Source organism: Barbus barbus (assembly GCF_936440315.1).
Source record: "Barbus barbus genome assembly, chromosome: 23".
NCBI lineage: Eukaryota > Metazoa > Chordata > Actinopteri > Cypriniformes > Cyprinidae > Barbus > Barbus barbus.
The window spans coordinates 20,691,388-20,714,790 of NC_136751.1; positions in this window are offsets into that span (position 1 = coordinate 20,691,388).

Sequence of the window (23,403 nt, forward strand, 5' to 3'; positions counted from 1 at the left end):
TCTTCATACATCTTAAGGCAAAAGCCTTGAGACATCAGTAAGAATCATTTATACACCCCTGGAAGATGAAGGTGATATTATTTAGCGTGTTCGGTGATGACGTCTGGCTTTCATTATTGCCATCTTACAATACCAAAAGCTACCTACAGGAGGTGCATTTTCACTGTGCCCACTTTCACAGCATAAATTGTAACATAAGCCGCAGAAAGCGTTCAAACTGGTCGTCAAAAATAATGAAAAATAGCAATCCCTGATTTTTCAGCTCTTCTTGAATTGAACAATAACTAAAATCAATTGATGTACAATTACAACTGAAGTCATTGAAGTGACTGAACTGATGAACTGATTTCATTTTAGAAATGTAACTGGATGGAATGAAAATCACTTGTGAGAAAATATTCAAGAATAGTGACAATGATTGACATTTGACATATGTATACTATAGCCCAAACCACTGTACTGTTTTTGTGGTCTACGCACTGCATGCATTCATTCAAGGCACTTCAAAAAAAATGTCCTCCTCATGACTGAACGTGGTAACAGAAACACTTCTTCACAGTGGTCACAAAATGAATGAAAAGCTTTATGAAACAGCATTGTGTTCTTTGTTTGCAATAAGGCCTGGCCTTGTGGAGATGCCACGTCTATTGTTCTGTTCACATTAGTTGCCCCCTGGCTCCGCTGCAATGAGAAAAGTGTACGAAAATCTCACCTCTACCCATCACATCTTATGAACAGCTGAGCTTTCCCTCCCTGCTACTCCTACACAATCATAAACACACACACACACACACACACAGATACCAACAGATGTATGAAGGAAGTGGGAGATATAAGAGAATAAAGTGATTGAGAGCGGAAGAGCAGATAAGGTGAGGAGAGTAAATGAAAGACGGAGAAGGATAGAAAACAAGTGATAGACAATGGAGAGGAACAAGATAAGGAAAAGGAAGACAGATAACCCAAAAACGTTTGTGTATATATATATGAAGAGTTCATTTGCAAAAACAGATAACTCCGTTTTTAACAATTTTCAAAAATCAAGTTTTTTCATTGTGCATTCTAATTCATCTCAACCAAACTGCAGTTGAGTTATTTTGATTAGGTTAAAAAAATAACTAAAAAATACAGCTAAATAACACAATAAAACAGAATAAAAACATGACAACATAATAAAAAACATGATTTTTGAAAATGAAAAAAAAAAAACGAGTTATCTGTTTTTGCAAATAAACTCTTCATATGTTTGGTTTATAATGAAATAAAAAAAATTAATTCTGATTGAAGATGACAATTTGTGTGGAATATTTACTGTATGTGCATATGTATTTTTTTTTTTTTTAAGAAATTCATGCTTTTATTCAGCAAGGATGAATTAAAATTTTCAAATTGACAGTGGCAGTTTACATTGTTATGAATATTCTGTTCTGTTGATCTTTCAAGTCATCAAAGAATCCTGAAAAAAATGATATCACGGTTCCTATATTCCAAGCTTGGGCACCAAATCACTCCTTTTACTGTATTTTTGATCAGATTTTCTTTCAAATCCATTTTTACAAAATGTCCGAACCCAAACTTCTGAAAGGTAGTGTATACAAACACACACACAATATTTGCATACGATATATACACATATCAGTGGGAGAGTGTTTACCTTACAAAAATGTCTCACACAGTGCACTATCAGCAGACTTTACTGTTTCTGGCAAGTCTAATGCTTTGTTGACAGAATATTCGATTGGAGAGAATGTGCAGCTGAGACGATGCACGCCAAATATCCACTGCACTCCACTCACATGTCCACTGACAAATTGCAGCTTGCATTGTCATCAACAGCACAAAAAACTGTTTCTGTCAGTCTCTGCGTGACGCTTGATTAGTTTGAATGCAGTTTACAAGATTCCATATGAACAAGAACAAATGAAGTCATGTGATCCACAACTAGTCGACACAGACCTGACACATCGACTAGTGGCAAAATTAATCAACTATTTAATTTATCTTTTCATACAGCTTTCAAGGACACACAAGGACAAATAAGGAGAGAGCATTCATTGATTTTCTTATAGGTAGAACAAAGAGCAATGAAACTTAAAAAGCGTGCTTAAAAGGCAGCTTTTAAAATGTCCACCTTCACTGCTATTTGTGCTGAAGGTGATCTAGATCACTGTCCCTGTCTGCTCACTGACCGAAGACTCAATTAAAGCTCAGTGCTCACTAGTGAAGCACCCAGGCCATCAGACCAGCTAATTAAACTACAGGCACTTACCATGGGAGTTAATGGCCTTCAATTATGAATGAAAGGCTGAAAGCTCAATCAGTGGGTTGAATGAAAACCTTGCTGGTCACAAAAGGCCACAATGTCCTTCCTGATATTCACCACCAAAAAAAGGCTTTTGTTTTGCTCAGAAAGAACCATCCTAGTCCTGACGAGAGAGAGAGCAGAAGGAAGTTAAAGTGTGTAAAGACCAGAATAAGCCAATTTGAACAATCGTTAAACATTATTGTTGATATAATTGTCTTGTTTTGTTGGATGCTGGTTACTCACAAATCAGTGATGAAGTGCTTGACTTGCTTTGCTTGATTAGGCATCCTGTCGAGATTTCAAGCGGTGGTAGAATGATTTGTGCAAAAAATTTCAGATTATAAGGAGACGATACATCTTTTTCAGTTCAGTTTGAAACTAAAACTACAAAACATTAACTATTATTAAACTATTTTTGGTGTTTGAAGTGAAATTGAATACATACACACACACACACACACACACACACACACGTTACCAAGGCAACATTTATAATTTTTGTTTAAATTAAATTAAACAAACCTGAAGAGTAATGTTTATAATAAAAAAAATACAAATGAAAAAAATACATAAGAAAACTGAAATGAAAACAAAGTATAACATTATATTATACTGTGAATATATATACACAATGTCATCAATCATTACAAAAACAAGTCAGATGGGGACCTTGTTTTAAATTGTGTAATTATGGTAATTTTGGGGGCATCATTCAACAAAGGACACATTTATAACTGCTACGCTGAAGGTTTCTCCAGGTGTTAAAAACCTCTTTGGAGTTTATCACTTTAAAGTATGCTGTGGCAGTGTTGGCTAACTTTCAATAGGATGACTGGACATGATACAAAGCTAGAAGATTCAAGAAGATAGCATATAACAGCTCACCATCCTGAGCCATTACTTAAGAACAGCATGATCCCATACACACCAGTGACAGACTGAAAGAGAGAGAGAAAGCATCAGAGAGAGAGAGAGGGGAAAAAGAAAGCTGACCTGGTCTAAGGTTGGTCTCCTCATTAGAGAAGACCACCCACCTCAACTCAAACTGGAGAGCTCTTTAAAGAAGACATCAAATGAACGAGCTCTCCATCACATTTCTGGCTCAAATGCCCTCATGCGGAGTGCCCTCTGTTTGACGATGCCCCATTGTGCCCAGGACGATCCAAACATGTACACACACACAAACCGCTTCGTCCATGGACAGCATTCAATATGCCTGACTTGGCATTAAGCTTTTTAAAGGTCACACAGCATTATGAGCCATGGAACATTGCAAACATCTCAACGAATCACAACCATTAATTAGCCAATCTGATCATATTAACAGCACCTGAGACATGATATCAATTACACAGTTTAGGTAAAAGTAATCTTCAGAAAATATATATGTGCATATTGTATCAAAGTTTGTCACAAATAGTATAACCCTGAATGCTCTATTAGTCACTTTAATTAAAAGTGTCAAAATATAAATGAAATGTTGGTGCAAAGCCATGATGTTATTTCTGGATGTTTAATGTCATGCACACCGTCTGTGTTATGTGATCAATAGCATGCTTTAAAGTAATCATATTTCATAAGGCATAATAAATGTGTAAGAAATTAATTGAAATCCAACTGGTTAATTGTGACAGAAAAACAGAAACATTTACACAGCATGAACTGATTGAAAATTCAAAATCGAATCAGTGCGAGTGAGAGTGAATGCACTAATGGCAGCACATGCGGCAAGGAAGATCAACTTCACACCAACTAAAATTCACACACGAGGAAGTAAAGAGAAAATGACAGAAAGAATGGGAGAGAGAGCAGGAGAGAATGCAAATGAGTGGAAGAACCACTGAGCTAAGCTTTAATGGCAAACGAACATTTGAATTTACCATGGAAGCCTTTTATATCCTTGATAAATGGACAATAAATGCTATTAAGTTCTGTGTTATAATGGCCATTGTGCAAATGACTGAATATGTGTTTTTCCCCTCATTACATAACTCATCAGGATGACTTCCTCATCAGGAAGTCAGGCGCAAATAAAAACAAGTGGCAGTTTCTGCAAATTGGGTACAAAAGAGAGCCTATTTTTTCAAATACATGTTCATTGCCTAGCCTTCAGAAAATGTCTGTCAGCCTCAGGGAGTCAAATTAAATATGATGTGTTTTATTTTATTTTCATTTTATATGAACTCTTTTACTGAATTTTGAGAATATGGTTAAATAAAGTGAAAATATTTTTGTCTAACAATAAACAGCAGCTATACCTCAAAATAAACAATATAGTTTTAATTTATAATAAAACATATAATAAAAAAATGCCATTTTTAAACTCATACTGCATTCATAGAAAGTGTAAATTCTTAGTCTAAAGTCGTCTTATGTAATATTATATCTGCATGTGTGTTTGTCTGCTTCCATGGGTGTATATCTGTGTGTTGTGTGTTAGCATGGCATTTGATTTCCCATCCACACTGAGAGTGATGCTTCTCTTGTTTAATGTTTTTTTTTCTCCTCCTTTGAACTTCACAGGTCTGCTGACTCCAATTTCCTCACAGTCAGGAGCAAGAGGGTTTTTACAGAAGCCCAACACCTGTTGTTTGTTTGGCTTACACAACAGCATGCAGTGTCACAGACAAACCTGTGGCACTTCCTACCTCTCCATCACACTCTGATCTATCTCTTTTCCCCTCTATCTCTATTCAGTCTCTGCCTACTATTCCATCTGATCCCTCTATGAGATGCTTCATTTTTCCTTCCTGATCTTCCTCACTTTCTGTTCACAAATGCTAAGACTGTGTGACTTTAGTGAATGTTTTTGTCAGACATATGAGCACATGAAACACATTTATAATTATACATACTGTATACACATATGCAAACACACTCTGACAAATTAGGTTCAGACCACTTACCAAGTGTGTTCCCAGCCACCCCCTGCAGCAGACTGCTGTCTCCCTGTGGCAGGCTGTAGGGTTGTGAAGGTCGTGGGGTGGTTGGTCTGGGCCGGGCATCAAGGGACAGCAGCCCACACACAATTAAATTAGTTTGCACTTGGCACTCATTGAATCTGCCCCAAACCTGTGTATCCCGCTGATTTAATTTCCTCTCCTCTTCTGCGGTGAGTTTCTCCACTGCCCCTTGCTGACCACTCCATTCACCTTTTATAGAGAGAAAGAGAGTGAGACTGCATTACATTACACAAAATATGAAAAAGCAGGAAAAAGTAGCTTTTCGTTTGGACAAAATGTGTACTTTTGGGCCAGAATAAGATAAAAGAACAATCAGACAACATCAGCAAAATTGCTGAGCTACAAATCCTAGGATTCATTCTCAACATGGTGAGACAGCATTTAGCTATTATGCTATTCACAGCTGGAATCAGTATCCAGAAAATGTCAGATGTTCCCTGCCAGTAGCCATGTTCCAACAACAAAAAATTGTTTACCAGTGACAATTGACTAAGCACTGTGCTGCACTTTACTTTACTGACTGGACAGCATTATTTAATTTGAATTCAGATTTCTTTATTTATACTTTTACTTTCCTTCCTTCCTTTTATTTATTGTTTGTTTGTTACAGTTGCCTTAAAAGTGCTTTACATAGGCTTAACAATGTGACAGAACCGTAAACACATTAAATGCAAAAAAAACAAAAAAACAAACCAAAAAACAAAACAGCCTTGACAAAACTTGGCACTTAAAAAAAACACCACAAAAAACTAAACTAAACATAACAAAATCAAAAAACAAAAAAAAACAAAAAAACAATAACAAAACAAATAAGACAACAAAAACCAAACCAAAACAGCCTTGGAAAATCTTGTCACATTAAAATAAGCTAAATTTGACCTTGAGAGACCAAGGAGTTTCAAACAAACATCTTTGTTCTGCACACAGAAGAAATAGCTGATCAAATATTTGAGTTGATGAGATATTTTTCAAAACAAAACACAAAAACAAAAAAAATAAAACAAAAAACAAACCACACAAAACAAAAAACAAAACAAAACAGCCTCGGAAAAATTTATCACTTTAAATTAGCAAATTGTGACTCTGAGAGACCAAGGAGTTTCGAACAAACATCTTTGTTCTGCACACAGAAGAAATAGCTGATAAAAATATTTATGAGCTGATGAGATATTTTTAGGTAAGTAATATACAAACAGGACTTCTACAAACCACACACAGCCATCAGGGTCAAGCACAGTCTTTCCCCATCAACACACGCTCATTACTAGCACACAGCATGGAGAAAATGCTCCCCGTAGGCAAAGCTCTCCGTAGAAAAAAAAAAAAAACCCTCTTCTGATCGTCACCACGTGCTCCTGTGCTCTTCAAAGTGATGTGTTAATGCAATATCGTCTGCACATACAAAACTATCATTATTTCACAGTTCTGAGGGAGCCGGCATAGAAAGCTCGAGTGATGGAGGAGTAAGAAAGAGATGAGAGCAAGAAGGCGTTCCTGATCAAATGCATGGTGAGGGCGGAGGCGGAGCAGGACGCAGCGTTATGATTCCATTAATTGGGGGCTTTCTTGCAAATGACCTGAAAGCTGCAATTACCTTCCGCAGAAGGGCTCCATTATGAACATCACACCCATGACACACACATACACACGGCTGAACTATTTCTTTATATTCCCTCTCATAGACTGCAAATGAGAGTTTTTAGTGGATTGCATTACTTGCACAATGGTTTATATGTAATTTTGTTTATATTTACACAATACCTAGCACATATAGTTTAATCATGCATTGCTTTTTCTCCTACTTTCCCCCTTTATTCCCCCAGTACGCGCACACACTCGCTGGAACAGATGATGACATTAGTTGTGGGAGTTGGCTGGTCTCCAGGTGTCCTGGTGTTCTGTAATATTGTCACTCCCATATTTCACTCCTCCTGTCCCAGCCTCTGTTAAAGCAAACTTAATCAACCCCTCCTCATCCCAGAACCAGCGGCGTGTGCTTTTCCATCTCCACAATGAGGCCTGTGTTTGCTTTGAATACACAGGGAGCAGGGTACACACAGCAAAGTATATTGTCACTCCTCGGTTGCTGAATGTATATATCACAAGTGCTGAATGTGACTAGTGTTAGCCAAGTCACACGAATCTCTGAGTTTCTTCAAGCTGCTTTGGAATAAGAAAGGGATAATTCTATGAAGCATAGTCAGTCATATTTTATATGCAGCAATATTCACTTTGTAATGATGATGGTACTGAATTCATTTCAGTCATTGGTACAAGAATGAGGAAAAAAGTCATACAATCTGAGAAATGATCTAACATTTGAAGTGCATATGTGTAGAGTAAAGGAGGGATAAAGGTCCTACCGTAAAGGGACAGTTCAACCAAAAATAAAAATTCACTTTACCCTCTTGTCATTCCAAATCTGAAGAATGTTTTTGTTCAATGAATATCAACCTAAAAATTTTTTGTGTTTTTTTTTTTTTTTTTATCAAACTGGGTCTTTTCAAGTGGTTGCCCTTGATGTTTTCCCACAAATACTTTTACTTATTAAATACATAATAATTCATAGAGAATTTAAGAGATTCTCATTATCTAAATAAATTAAGTATTATAATTGATTTATTATACATTAAATTCATTGACCTTCAGTGTACAATGACCTCATAGATCATGAAAATACAAGCAACATATTCAAGGGTCAGCATTTCCTTTGAGCCATCAATGTCAAAGATGAAATGGAACATATCTGCCGTTACATACCCAGTGGCGTTTAGAGTTACTATGCATCATTAATAAAAGGTACATGACACACAACTGAGCATCAACTAAAAATCATACCGATCAAAAGACTGCGGGGTTCCATCTCCAGTTCCACTCCTGGGACAGCTTAGTGTGACCCCGTCAGTCAAACACACCTGGTCTGACAGTCCAGCTGTTCTCTGTTTCTATGGGAACAGGGGCTCTTGGTGAAGAGGACACGCTCTGAAACAGGTGAGAGTAGACATGGAAATCAGTCAGCTCAGGCATCTGTTAATCAACCAATCAAACACTCAGTCTCACCTTGGGATCATCACCTTAAGTGGACAGATTAGAGAATATATTGATTATGTGTACAGTATTTAAGAGTTTACCAATGGAATAATGAAAGAAGTTCAGGTGTATAAAACAGACAGAAAGACAAATCTGATCTGCTTAATAAAGAAGCTGTGTAGCAAGTCTGAATGTCAAGGGCAAAACTTGTGACTATGTAGGACTGTGTGTTTGCTTGTACGTGGCATAATAGGAAAAATGGCTTTGGAGACTTTCAAGCTGCAGGGAAGCCAGTCTGTTAGAGGCTTCCACTTAACCCAAACAGATGTTCAGACGACTCTGTGTGTGTTTGTGTGTATCTACATAATATGACCTCTGACAAAGTGCAAAAGCATTTTGTGCTGACGCAGATCCCTCGAAAGAAAATTTGTTGTTCCAGTAAAACCACGCCCCTATTTACAAATATGCTCAAACACACACCTCACCAATCACTTGGCCCTATCTCTCTCCCTCTCTTTGTCTGTCATCACACTCTCTTTGTGTTTGCCGAAGAATTTGGAAGATAAATGTCAGTGATCTCTCATTCCCCTCCTCTATACGCATTGAGCTGCTGTGACAGTCTTTTAGTAGTGCTGCTATGGCTGCAATTCAATATTGAGGGAATAAAAAAAGGTTTAACTGCTTTTTCTTTGTTTTTCTCACAGCGGGTCACCCGTAGGACATGATAGCACCCAAATTGTTATTCCCCCACAGCGACTGCAGCTGCTGAAGTCTTTCAAGTTCTTGTTGTGCTGAAAATACTCCTCAATCAAAACCTGTTTTAACCCTCTATAAAGCACTAATGTGCACTGAAGTTCAACTACATTCCCAAATCAGTTTTTAAAGTTTGTTTGTGATAAATGACTTTTTACCTTTGCCCTAGGAAAAATCATTAAAGACCTATTTCTTACTATATTCAAGTATAACAAAAAAAGAACAGTAAACTTTAATAAATTATTAATAAAATGTAATTGACAGGAAAAGAAAAGAAAAAGGAAAAGAAAATTCACAGTTTGAATCGTTGATATTTCAATTGTTTCTCCTTCACACCAATGAACCAAAGAAACTTAGTTTTTGCTTGAGAAAAACATCCTAGGAATCACATCTCTTCCATTTTCCTCTGGAATGCGATATCAATACTCATATACAGGTCAATATATCAATAATCATTGATCTCAATACAATGTAACAAACTATGCAATAAATATTTATTCAAAGACAGGCCGCTGTCAATTATGTGCAACACATTTGAAAAACATTCCAAAATTTGAAATGATCATCAAAATGTGCTTTATTTATCAGAAAATAAACTATGGGACCACAAATGGACTTTGTAGTATTCAAATACTTCAAAATATGCATTTGGACCTTCAAAAAAGCTAACATTGTTTCTGTTTGTTGGTAACCAAACAATTCTTTCACATTTCAGAAAATAAGACTGGCATTGGATAAAATAGACCCATGTGACCTCATAAAAGGAAAGTGTCGAATAGTGTTTTATAAATCATAAAACTGATTTGGGTCATTTATAAATTATGATTTCCCTCCACGAACCACCATTTCTGGCAACTCTGTTGTCTCTGGGGTTAAGGCTAATAATAGCACTTGCACTGTGAAATTTGTAGCTGATGCTAACGATTGCAGATCCTTTTTGAAGGTTAATGATGCTTTGCATGCTCTCTTCATTTGTGGTGAAGCAACACGAATTGGGAAATATCAATAAAGCCTAAATGTTCAGCACATAAAATCTGCCCTTAAAGCAAAGGTCAGAGAAACAGAGATGGTAAAAAGTTCCTTGGAAACTCGTCAGGATGACTGAGAATTGCTAGTAACACAAGCCCAGATTTTCACCATCCCACAGTGTGGTTGAGAGACAGGGCAGTGGGTCATCGGGACTGTGGCGGTGTTACTGGAATAGATCTATGAATAGCATGTGAAGGTGGGTTATATAGTTGGGTCGTTGTAGGTAGTATTTTTGTGAATTGGTGAAACACAAGATGAGGAGGTGGTGAGGAAGAGGATTGAGGGATTTCAGCTGAGCTTCAGTGGGGCATGGGGTCGAATTCTCGGCAGGAGGAGGCAGTAATTGCTCGCGGGGCCTTAATGAGTCCGGCGGGCCTGAAGCACAGCTCTTCATCCAAGAGCCAGACAGGTGGTCTGCTCAGCCTAATAGGGAAGGGACTGGCCCCCGATGTGACATCAAACCCAGCCTCTCACACCTGCCACCCTGTTTGTGTGTGTGTGTGTGTCTCTGAGCATCAGACAGCAGTACAGCCAAAGAGAGAGAGAAAACATTCAGTTCTTTAGTAATCACTCCCCGTCAAGTACCCTTTTTGGGACTTGACAACAGAGAACAGAATCTATATTCTGTCTGAACTGTCAATAGATACAATTTTATAAACTCGACTTGTTCATCTAACACCCAGTCAGTTGAGATATCTGGCATCCTTTGTAGAAGTCCCAATAAATTAACTCGAATGAATAGCTCGAAACAATGTGTCCACATCTCTTCATTAATGACTTTGTTCAACATACTGTATTTAACAGTCCCTGTAGCTTTGCAGCTTTACAACGCTCTGAAATTTGAGCATTACTGATGTTGTTGGTGGTGCTCATTAACGGTGATCATCGTTAAGTAGGCAGGCTTTTCTCCAGTGAGATGTGCACTTCTACAGCTTTGCGGAGCAGTGGAAGTAGGGCATGACGTTAACAAATGTCACTAATGCATGCTGACAGACACCAGAGTGTTACTCAGAGCCCGTCATCACACAACACACACAACACCAGAGGGACGGCCAATAGCAGAATCAAAACATCACATACACACACACAGTCGTGCATATTCGCTAACACTTGTGCACTGATCTTTATATATGGGTTAATTGTTATATAGTTAGATATGTAAAAAATAGGGAGTTAATTTAATACAATTAATAATATAACAAATGTACAATTACGTAAAATAATATTTAAATATTTAATACAAATAATTTTAAATGTTTTTAACTTGCGCACTGATCATTATATAGTGTGAAAGAACTGAAAAGTTAATTTAATACAATTAATTATATAAAAATTCTATAAATACATAAAAATAATAAAAGAATAAAGATATGGATAAAAAGACACTGCATATTGACCAATAATTAAACAAATATTGCAGCATTATCAACTCTAAGGGCCAGATTTACTAACAGCTTGCCCCAGTGCAAACAGTCTTTTGGCGTTAAAATAGTAGCCTACTTTCAGGATTTACTAAATACCTGCAGTGAAGAATTTGCGCTGAAAAGGCATGAACACGCCTGACCTTATTGAATATGCATTTGTAGGAGTTTCCCTTTCAGATGCAATATTTGTGGGAGGAGAGTATTAAAATTAATCACGCAACGCGATTTACTAACATTTGCACTTGTCAAATTACTGGTATTTGCACCATTATTTAACGCCCCCAAAAAAGCACGTCTTAAAGCAGGTGGTAATCCGAGTATGGGTCACCATACTTGGCTGAATGTCACTTCACTTCACTTCACAAATGGTTTAAAAGGATCCCTATGCTGCTCTACCTATTGTCTCAATGTAGAGCTTCTGCTTTGTGATCTTTCTAGTGTATCAGACTGCCACAGCCTTGGTTGTTGCAGACACATCCGTGGCACCGCAGCACAGCGGTCTCGGCATGTCTAGGTGTGTGAGAATCTCTCTGCAGGTGTGTCGGGTTCGGCTCCGTCAGACTCAGCCGCCCCGTTCCCTCCGAGAGCCCGATCAACAGATGGCATCGTGGCTCTGCCCTACAGGAGTGGCCTTCTCTCTCCCCCGAAAACCCGGCACTTCACCCCGTCCAAACCCAGCCCCCCGCCGCACGGCTTAATTACTGCCGCCGCTCTCCGCTCTGTTCTCCCAGAGAGCCGAACAGCCGGGAGAGGGTACGACGTTAGGGAGTGACTCAGTTTAGCTTGGAGCAGTTGCCGAGATGGTAGGGGGTTGAAGGGGGAGCTGCAATCTGGAGAGGACTAGGGCGAGACTTTGCTCTCGCTGCGCAGAACTGAGGTAAACAAACAAAGCCACACGTAGAGAGAGATGCCTGTGAATGTGGATGTGTGGTACACGGCGTGTTTACATACACTTCAGCCTCTTTTTTACTTGATAGTTTATTGAAGATTATTTTCAAACCCACAAACAGCACAGAAATTTGCCATTTTGGATGTGTATATGCTATAAAGCAGCAGTAGGTACAGGTATGTGTGGTGGGGAACGAGAGGTGCCTAGAGCTCTAGGCAGAACAGATGGAGCGGCTGGAGCTGCAACCAGAGGCTCAAGGATGGGAGGAGCGCTGCAGCCTCTGCCAGTCGAGTGCCAGAGGACTACAGGATGGAGGTATACAGTCTCCGTGCCAGAGTGCATCTGCATTTGATTACAAAAATGTGAACATTTGTGAGTTTGGCAATGGAATTTGTTCCTAAAAATCACTCACTTGTAGATGGCTTAATAATATGTGTGTGAGTGAGCGTGACTCACTAATGAGCATCTGGACAGAGCGTCTGATTCCTGCAGAGGCTCGTATGTGTGTGTGTTGGACTGGGGGAGGAGGGAGGGTCAGGCTAAATGAGCCACATTAATAACCTGTGTCAGCAGGTCTAAAGAGCAGAAGTGCTATGGAGGACCAGGGAAAGCAGGTGAGGGAGCAAACAGGGCCTCGCTGGTGTCACTTTTGCTATTTATGAGCAAGACTTTAAGTGGAAATCTATGCAGAAAAGCGCATATAACATTTAGGTCAAAATAATCATATAAAATAACAGCCTGGGTGTATATTAATATTGATCCTGCTCTTGCTTGGTGTCTTTGTAGCAACAAACAGATTCTGCAAGCAACACAAAAGCTATTTAGAACAAAATGGAGACAAACTGAAGTCTTGTCTGTGAATGTGCTTGAAACAACAGCATCAACAACACCACCACTATAAACACTGAATCTGAATTATAATAAAAGCGTACAAGATTCAACGCAAATAGTTGCACAAAAAGAGAAACATGAGGGTGGAATTTCATGTCATTAAGTAGGCTACTATCTGAATCTGATATCTTTTAGAATATAAAACAATTAAAAAAAGAAGTTGATTTTTCCAAGGGTTTTAGTGCTTAGGTATTTTTCTTTTGCAAAAACAACAACTATAATGCAAATTTGTAAACACAGTGCCAATTATTTTTATTCGTTGTCTACCTAAAATGAATAAGGTAGGCTTGATCCCCCTAATTAAGACTTGAGGCACACAAACGGAGACAAAACAAATTATGTTCTAAAAAGTACACATTCAAATCAGTTTTAATTCTATTTCTACCACCAAGGAATATTCAAACTTGGTTCTCCAGAAATGTTTTACTGTAGTAACCACAAATTTCTTTGTTCGTGTTCCACAGAAGAAAGTCATACGGATTTGTAACAAGTGAGTAAACGTCAACAATTTTCCTTTTTTGGGTTAACAATCACTTTAAGTTCATCTAACTGCACTGGAAATATTAAAATATTCTACTTTTATGCCTTTTGCAGACATTTTTATCCAGTGCGGTGTTGTTAGTGCCATGCTCTGCCATGTCAGACTGTGCCCTAAAAATTACTGATAGAAAATCTATTAAGAAGTTGAGCCCCCTGAAAAAGATTTGCACACCAACATGAACTGACTCTACAAACTGTGTATTTTTATTTTTTTGTGGTAACATTGCCAGAAGGAATTTAATTTTCATTCATTTCACATACTCAGCTATGTGAAATATTAAACATAACTGCTCTGATTGTAACTTTTGAGCATGTAACTTCAGATAGGAAAGGTCATGAAATCTCATAGATTGAAGTGATTATTTAATGTACTTAATTGAATAAACAGCCTGGAGTCTGAAGTCATAGATTACCAACAGGCTCACCAATTCAGAAATCAACTAATGACATTTTATTAAATTCTGAATCACATCATCCAGATAATAGAACACCCATGAAGTAGATAAACAAACAGATTATAAAGGAAATGAAACTCGAATCTAACTTTGACTTACTGGACATTGTAAGATATATCAGAAAGTTTTGACCTCATCTTATTCCCATGTGGGAAAGTTGATGTAGTGGTTAATTCGTGTAGAAGCCTGTGATGGTGATAATGATAAAGACAATGATGATAAAAAATGCTAAATGTGTGTTTGCATGTGAGCATGTGTGAGGGAGCGATTTTGGTAAATTTAGCACTGATGACTCACTGGGTGGATGTAACGCCCACCTCCATCTGCAGGGGTCCCCCTGTCCTGTTTGAGAGCCCATCTCAACTATTCTTATATGTATGTGTGTGTATGTGCATGAAAGAAAGAATATCCAAAATAAACACGAGAAAATAGAGCACAACCTATGGTGCCGCAGCCGAACACTTCAGTTAAACACCCCCCCACTCCACACCTTCCGCTCTTCACTCTTTCCAGCTCTTTCTATAAGTGCTCTCTACATTACTGTGATTCAACACTTACTAATAGCACTATTACATTTTTAATTTTTAAGGATTTGCAATAATTTTGCAGTGGTACCAGTGAATATGCACGTGTGTTAAAATAATTAAGCACCACAGTGTTACATTTACGTGGCAATATTTCAGCAATCAAACTGTGTCAGGTGTTTTGGGTCAGCTTTTTATAAACAGAAGTAGAGATTAATGAACAATTTTTTTTAATGAATCAGCCGAACAGGTTAGCAAATCAGTATGAATAATTTGACCAGTTAAGTAAATAAGCTGAATCAGTTAAACAGTTCATTCACTTCAAACTATTCAGTTAGTGATTCACCTAATATACTGTTTAGATATTTGTGATCATATTTATATCAAATATATAGATGTATAAATGTTGAATTTAAATATATTTATATGATTTATATATTTAAGACACTAAGTGAAATACAGTGAAAAACAATATTGTTAAATATGATTAAAGTTAAAACATGCTGCATATTATTTTTTGGATACAAAGATAATTCTTTAATTAATAGAAAGATCAGCAAGAAACTCCTTGCTGAACAAAAGTATTAATATCTTCAAAGAAATATACACTATTACTCACCCCAAATCTTTGAATGGTGGTGTACATAAGTAGTATATAATGATATAATTCACAGTAAACAATTCTACACGAAGTGAGAAAAAATAGTGTGCCTTAAAATATCTTGCTGTTTCAGGCACTTAAGAATTTGTTGATTATAATGGAAGCAAACCTAATTTATTTAGCAATTTGACTCCCAAGTGAGTTGTTGTTTTAAAATCTGAACATGGCGAAGAGATGGCACAGAGTAAATTTCCACCCTTTTTGGTGGAAATATGAGAAATGGATCCAGGCCACCGGTTCCTGCACCAAAACCCTCACAGGGGTAGGCAAAGGGGTAGAGTGTGTCCTCCCAAGTTCCTGTCTCTGATCACTACATGAAGAAAAGGCTTTTAGAAATCCACTGTCAGAGTAAGATGGGGGATGGACTCAGAGCTCCCCTCGATACCCATCTTTGATGTGTAGTCCACCTGTGCACACACAGCTGTTTAGTAGAGGAGGAACATGATGTCGAGCTCTGTACGGATCAACACCTGTGTTTTCTGATTTATGGGACACAACAGTTTGAAGGGCCAAGAGAAACCTGGGGTATAAATATAGACAGTGAAGTGAGCCAGAATATAGATTCATTAAACACACACACACACACACACACACACACACAGATCATGCAAGAATCTGAATTATAAACTAGAGGGCATTCTGTTGAGAAGAGGGTCAAGGTGTTGAGTGGCTCTGGAAGCACAGATCCCTCAGATGTTTAGAAGCTGAATGAATCTTAGTCACTCTCCTGCATTCATTTTGTTAATTAGCCCGAGGCTAGCAGCTTACACACTATGTGATCTTCATCTAGAGATGCAGTAGAGGTCAGAATGGGAGGTATGGCTGGGAATCATTTGCATTCTACTCAAGTGTGTGTCTGACAGCCGAATAAAGGGAATTTATTGAATAAAGGGATGCTCGTTGAAAAAGTGGGTGTGTTTCTTAGAAGCTCACATAAAGGAATAGTTTGCCCCAAAATGAAAATTGTCATGATTTATTAACCATCATGTTGTTTCCAACAAATTACACATTTTTAAGCACTGTGGACTGATGCTTATCAACTTTTAAAAGGATGCAAATTCAGCATAAAAGTGATCTAACTGACTCATGTGCAAGCTTATACAATAGCTTTGTGTAACAAACAGACCAAAATTTTCAGTTAATGATAGAACATATAACATATGGCTCTGAGTCAGATATTACTGTTCTGAATCATTTTTGATTCTGTTTATAGAATCAGTCCTGGGTGTGTTTCCCAAAAGCATTCTTAGCCAGCTACAGTATGGTCACAAGTTTTGTTGTTAGCAACATAGTTCAACAATTTGGTATTTTCCAAAACTATAGTTCCATCAAACATTTGCAAATATCATTGCAAAGTTGGCTGGAGCTACAGCTCTTGACCTGTGAAGCATTTGATCTTGTAAGTATTATGTGAACAGATATGTTCTTGAGCAAAATAAACAAGCTAAACAGTAGAATTTATATCTTTCATTCTCTATGTATACACTTTTCATTCTGCATCTTTTATACAATCAAGTGAAGTGAATTTTTTTTTTTGCCGTTTTTGCCAAGTTTGTATGTGTAAATGTGCTCCAGTACACTAGTGATGTAACAGGGACCCTGTGATTGAATCAAAAAAAAAAAAAAAAAAAAGCAAAACAACAGTGAACAAAATAGCAATCCTCAGATGCCATGTATGTTACAGCAATAATCTGACATTAATTAGATCTCAAACTGATGCAGAAGTTATTTCTCCACCACCTGTGTGTAGTCTTAAAGGGATAGTTCACCCAAAAATGAAAATGTGATGTTTATCTGTTTACCCTCAGGGCATCCAAGATGTAGGTGTTAAGATATTAAGACCTCAATGTACCGTCACGAGCCGCAGGGTTTAATTTGGTTTTGTCTGTGTATGTTTATGTGTAACTGCAGGTTAAATGCATTCATGTTCTGCATTAAACAGTCTGTAAAAAAAACACACACTTTTAGACAAAATGGTTTTACAAAGCTAAAAATACCCATAAAAGATAAAAATCAATTTAAACTTATTGGAAAAGATTAATTTCTATCACTGCTGTGAACTGACCACAGAGAATATGAAGAATATCAAAAAATGTACGAGTCAGTTGTCCACGGTAGTCCTTAATATACCAGCACAATAACACACTCAGCAAAATATTGTCTAATTATCATTAGCGATAAAATCCCAGAAAATATTTAGATATCATTTTTGTCAATATCGCACACCCCTATCTCTCAGTCACCTAAAGTTACTATTTGTTGAACTAAATTATTTTTAGCTCACTTTATGATGAATATATGAAATGTATGAGACACAAGGAACACGTTTCTGCTATAACGATTTTTTTGTTCCCATTAGTGTAACCCACCATTGCTATGTCTGAGCTCACGAGGCACCATTTGTTGTAGAAAAGGAACCACTACGAATTTCACTGTGAGTATTTAACAGTAGTTCTTATTGGATACATGTTTATTCCATATTAGTGTCAAATACTATTAACACTTAGATGTAATTTGTGAGGAGTTGCTTTATTGAGAGCTGCCACGAGACATGGCTCGGTGTAATGTAGGCAGATAATTATAATGTAGTCTTAGTATTGACATTATTTTATTTATTTATTTTTACAGAGTACAGAGCCATTGGAGAACCACACAACTGTAATGAAAATGGGAATTCTTTAAATTTCCAAGGGCCCTGTCAAGTGTGCTGAATGTCTACATTGTCCTGGAAGAGGAGCTGGTACTTGACAACTTAGGAGACTTTGTAAATGCATGTATTGTACTTCTTTTGATTATTGTATGCACTCATCCTGGAGTACAACAAAGATTTAAAGGGTTAGTTTACCCTAAAATGAAAATTCTGGCATTAATTACTTACCCTCATGTCATTCCAAACCAGTAAGACCTTTGTTCACCTTCAAAAAACAAATTAAGATATTTTTGATGAAATCCGATGATGAAATTTGTTTGATGAATAATGGTCGTATTGATGTGGAACGACGTGAGGGCAATTAATGACAGAATTTTAACCTCAAAGTACCTCTTATGAATTTTTTTTGGCAAACATTTGTCATGTAAGATGCCGTTTCATGAGCTCAAAGTACCTCTTGTGAGAATGGTAGCGTTCATGTGAAATTACTCTAAAAACTGGTTGAAGTAACCTCAGATAAATTATTACTATTATATATTAAATTATTATTTTATGGTGTTTTCAACATTTTTGCACATTTGTGAATGTATTATTGTATAAGGTGCAATCCATCAGCTTTGTGTATCTTATGAGAATTAAAATGCATGATTTTGTAAGGTATACTGTGTTGAAAATTTCAATGTATTTATAATTTTAAGGTATTTTCACAATATTGTTGTATATTTCATTAAAAGTTTTAAAATGTGGCAGAGTTTAGTGTATCATTTAATAATTTTTTCCATTTCTTTTGGGACAACAGGGAATAAACAATTCAGTAAGGTTGCTTTAGCAATTTACATATACCAATATACATTTTTAAATTAGGTAAAACTAAAAAATGTATGCGACTACTATTTAAAATATTTAATTGGGCCAATAACTTGGTTTGGTAGACTTCTTTTTTCCCCAATTGGCTCAACATATTATTTCTCATTGAGCCAATGTTAACAGACTGTTGCCACAATTGATAAAATTCAGTTAGCAGAAATTGCAATTGGGCCAATGGAAAAATTTAGATGTAATCAGTCACTAGAAAATTTTGAGTTGGGGAGCTCTGAATTTTTTTACAGTTCAGATAAACATCACATTTTCATTTTTGGGTGAACTATCCCTTTAAGGTCAGTTCTACATTATACTGTCGAACCAACATTGACCGAAATGTGACAAAGTACGATTTCGGGAAACTATAAGCAGTGAGTTATAGTATTGTACAGGAAATGCACTTCTGGATAATTCGTTCACAAATCTGATTCAGATTCTGAAGTTCAACTCACTGAATCAATGATCCAGTTATCAGTAAATAACCTAAATTTGGGTCTCTCACACAAAGTTATTGTATGGCTTCAGACGATTTGGAATATTGCACAGGTAATATGAACACATTTATGATACTTTTATGGTGTTTTTGCATTAACTTGAAAACCTCAAGTCCTCATTCACTGTAACTTCTGGAAAAAGAGCGACGGCGCAATTCTTCAAAGTTGTGTTCCACAGAAGAAAGTCATTCAGGTTTGGAAAAACATGAAAGTGGGTGAATCTATTTTCATTTTTAGGGGAACTACTCTTTTTTTTTCTGTCTCCAGTCCTTTTCATAAAATGCACTACTGAATCTGCATGATGCATGAGAATCACTATTCTCCCTGACGCAAGTTCCGTCGGTCTAAAGACATGAAGTAAAGCCCTTACCAAACATCTCAGCTACTGACATCAACTGTACCACATTACAAAGAGGGAGAGTGAGGAAGATGAGAAGATAAATGAAAGAAAAATGAAAGCGGGAAAGAGTGTGTGAGAGAGCAATAAAAAGCCTGAAGCAGTCGCAGTTGCATTCTTACGTTCATGTGCTGTGAATGACAGCTATTTGTAGTAGATAATATCTTCAGGCATGCTAAAACCCAGAAGTACATAAAACAAACAGCAAAATGATATGTTTATGTCCCTTTCAGCAGCAATATCTATCTGAATTCCCTACAAAGGCCACTGTATTCCACTCTGAAGATAAGATATAGATTGAAATGTCATTAAAATGATCCTCCAAGCATGCATTCATTTTATGGTATATATACTGTACACAGAATCCCGTCTCATCTCACTCATTCACAATAACACGCTAGCTTACACACATACACACAACCTGATAAGATAATAAAAGCATGCTTTGGGCCATATGGCGTCTGCCACTATTCACTGCATCTGTCTTAGCGTGGTGAACGGGACCGCCAAAATAACTGCATACATCAATCACACGCTCATTTTCCTAATAGTTAATGGCATCATTCGTGAACAACAGACTGTCTGTTTATTAAAGCTACATTATGAAGTTAGCTATCTTGAGATTGTGGGAAGAGGAGGGCACTGGGGAGAGGTCTGTCATGGTGTACGTGATAGATCCAGTTCCGCAGTCCAGCACACCTGTTTATGTGAGTGGGGGGGCCGAGAGAGGGATGGAGTTTGCCGGAGCTCGGAAGAGTCTGTCTAGCGTTTGACATGATGCATTCATCAGGCCAGAACTGAGCCAGATCAAAACTCTTAAAGACTGGATCATTGCATCAAAATTAGGGTACATTTCACCCAAAAATGAAAGTTCTGTCATCATTTACTCACCTTCATGTAATTTAAAACCTGTATGAATTTCTTTTTTTCTGTGGAACACAATATAAGAAAGTCAGTGGGTCTAAAACAAAGTTGGACCCTATTAACTTTAATTGTATAGACAAAATATTTAGCTAAATAAAGAATGCCATATAGTCTTGGAAAGACATGAGTGAGTAAATGATGACAATATTCATATTGAAAATATTCCTTTAGAATGTCTGACATTTTCTTTCCTTCAAAGTCTATAGATTGGTTTGTGTGAAATATTTATGAGAAACTTGTGGTTGATGTTTTTTATTCATAACTATTCCATCTTTTCCTTCCCTTTATACTCATAATTCTATTTTCCCAGCGAATAAGGGTGATATATTGACATCAACTCAACAATGAGGGTGATATATTGACACCAGAAGATCCATCCCCCCTCACCCTGTGGCCCACCACACCAAACCTCGTCTTTCTTCTCAATATGTTCTTTTCCAGTGGCTATCATGGTCTTTAATAAATGGCTTTAATTTAAAGAAGAGACCTTGAAGTGTGTGTGTGGCTCACTTTCTTTATATCCTTTATCTCTCTTTAAGGTGCTCTGTTGAGTAATGCACTTCCCTTATCACTCAAATACTCTTATATACATACATAAAAGAAAACACATGTCGCTCCACACTAACTGTACAGTATAAAATACTGCTTCCAAAATGACCTTGTAGAACTATTCACAATAGCATACTGATAAATCCAATTCACAGTTTTAACAGACTCTAAACACCATGAAACAGGAATAAAATATATAGCATAACTGGTTAAAAATGCACAATGTATTGTTTCATGGGCAGGTCATGATACAGGACTTGTAATAACTAGACTTGGTATCCTGGACTATGGTTGTAGCAACATGATTTGTTTTAGCACAAAAGTTTTATCCTAGATAGATACCCAATTAAATATAACCACAAACATAAAATAACATTCCACTGGAAAGAAATACATCCCAGTTTCTCAGCCGGTTCTCACATAGAGCAACGGGATTAAATAGAGCCGTCAACTCCAGCCCTGAAGGGCAAGTGCCCTATACTGACTTTAGACCAATCCCAGTTAAACGCACCTGTACATATTTTACAAGTTTAAATTCTGAACACCTTGAGTAGTGTGTGTTTGGTAGTTAAACTCATCAGGACACTGGACCTCCAGGACAGGAGTTGAACAGCCCTATAATATAAAACATCTCACATGTCTCATCTAAAGTTTCAAATTGTGGACAGATTTGTCAAGATAAAAAAAAAAATTATTAAATCAAATCAAATTATTTAATCAATCCAATCCACTATAATTCAAAGATGCCGTATGTCGACAACTGTCTCAACTGTATCTCAATTTTAAGGAGAAACATCTGAAACATAACTGAGGATGCCAACAGTTCTCCTGAGCTGTAACAGAGCAACCTATTACACAAGCAATAAAAATTATTCTGGGGCATGTATTTGTAAGTTACTTTGGTAACAAAGAATGTAAATGTAAATGTATATGCAAATAAAACACTGCAATATCGTCATCCAATATTAATGTTGTATAACAGGAATTCTAAATTAAACTAAACCTTGTTGTACATACTGTAGCAGACTCTTTGTCAAACTCTGACATATATCAAATTCACTTTACAAATGCCTGTATAAGTGAATGCAATGCATGGCCTTCAGAGGTGGCAGTATTTTATCTGTGTTGGGGTGACAGGGAGTTTTAATTGACAAGGCTGAAGTGTTTCAGCCCCACTGGAGCACAAACAATAACCACAATAAAGACAGAGTGAGCCATAAAGAAAGGCCTTGTTTTCTTTGATCATTCTATTCCCTGGGTGTGTTGGTAACACTGTGCAATAATACAATAACTTAGATCACACAAACACAAAGACGCACACACCTGTGTCTGTATCATTGAATGACACATGGAAAAATATTCATGTCTCCCTTAATAAAAAGAAAAAAAAGAGACGGACACGCTGAGGATTATGAAATATCCACCAAAATGTGGATATTTTACCTCAGCGTACATTACCATGCACATCTTATGCAGATGAAATTCAAACTGAAATTTCTCTACGAAATACAGACGTGTATTGAGGGCACGGTGGACAAGGTCAGAGCTCTTTTCACGTTGTGTGTGTGAGTGGGTTGTGTGTGGGTGTGTGCTATTCTACTGGTCTGGGTGTGAAAAGGCCTGACTATACAAAACTGCAGGCACTCCAAGGACGTATAAAGAAAACCTTTTATATAAATTATCCATTGACATTTCTGTTTGATTTCAGATTCTCTGATGCACAAAAATGAGAGGAAAGTTTGATGAGGCAAAATCTGAATAAACAGTAAGTAGTGTTATATAGTGTACAACAGATTTTTTTTTTATACATGTGAGCTACAAGGTTTCTGAAAACTCTGAGAAGTCAAGCAGGTGATTTTTAACTTTTGAGTGTTTGCTCATATAGGCATTAACAGTGGACAAGTGTATAAGCTCCTAAGGGGTAATAGTGGAACAACAGTGATTATTCACGATTATTTACAACAGGATCTGCATATTTATGGGTTTAAATAAAAGATTCTTGTTATAAAAGAATAAAAAACACTCCTTTCCTGGTAAAAAAAACCAAAAAAAAAAAACACTCCT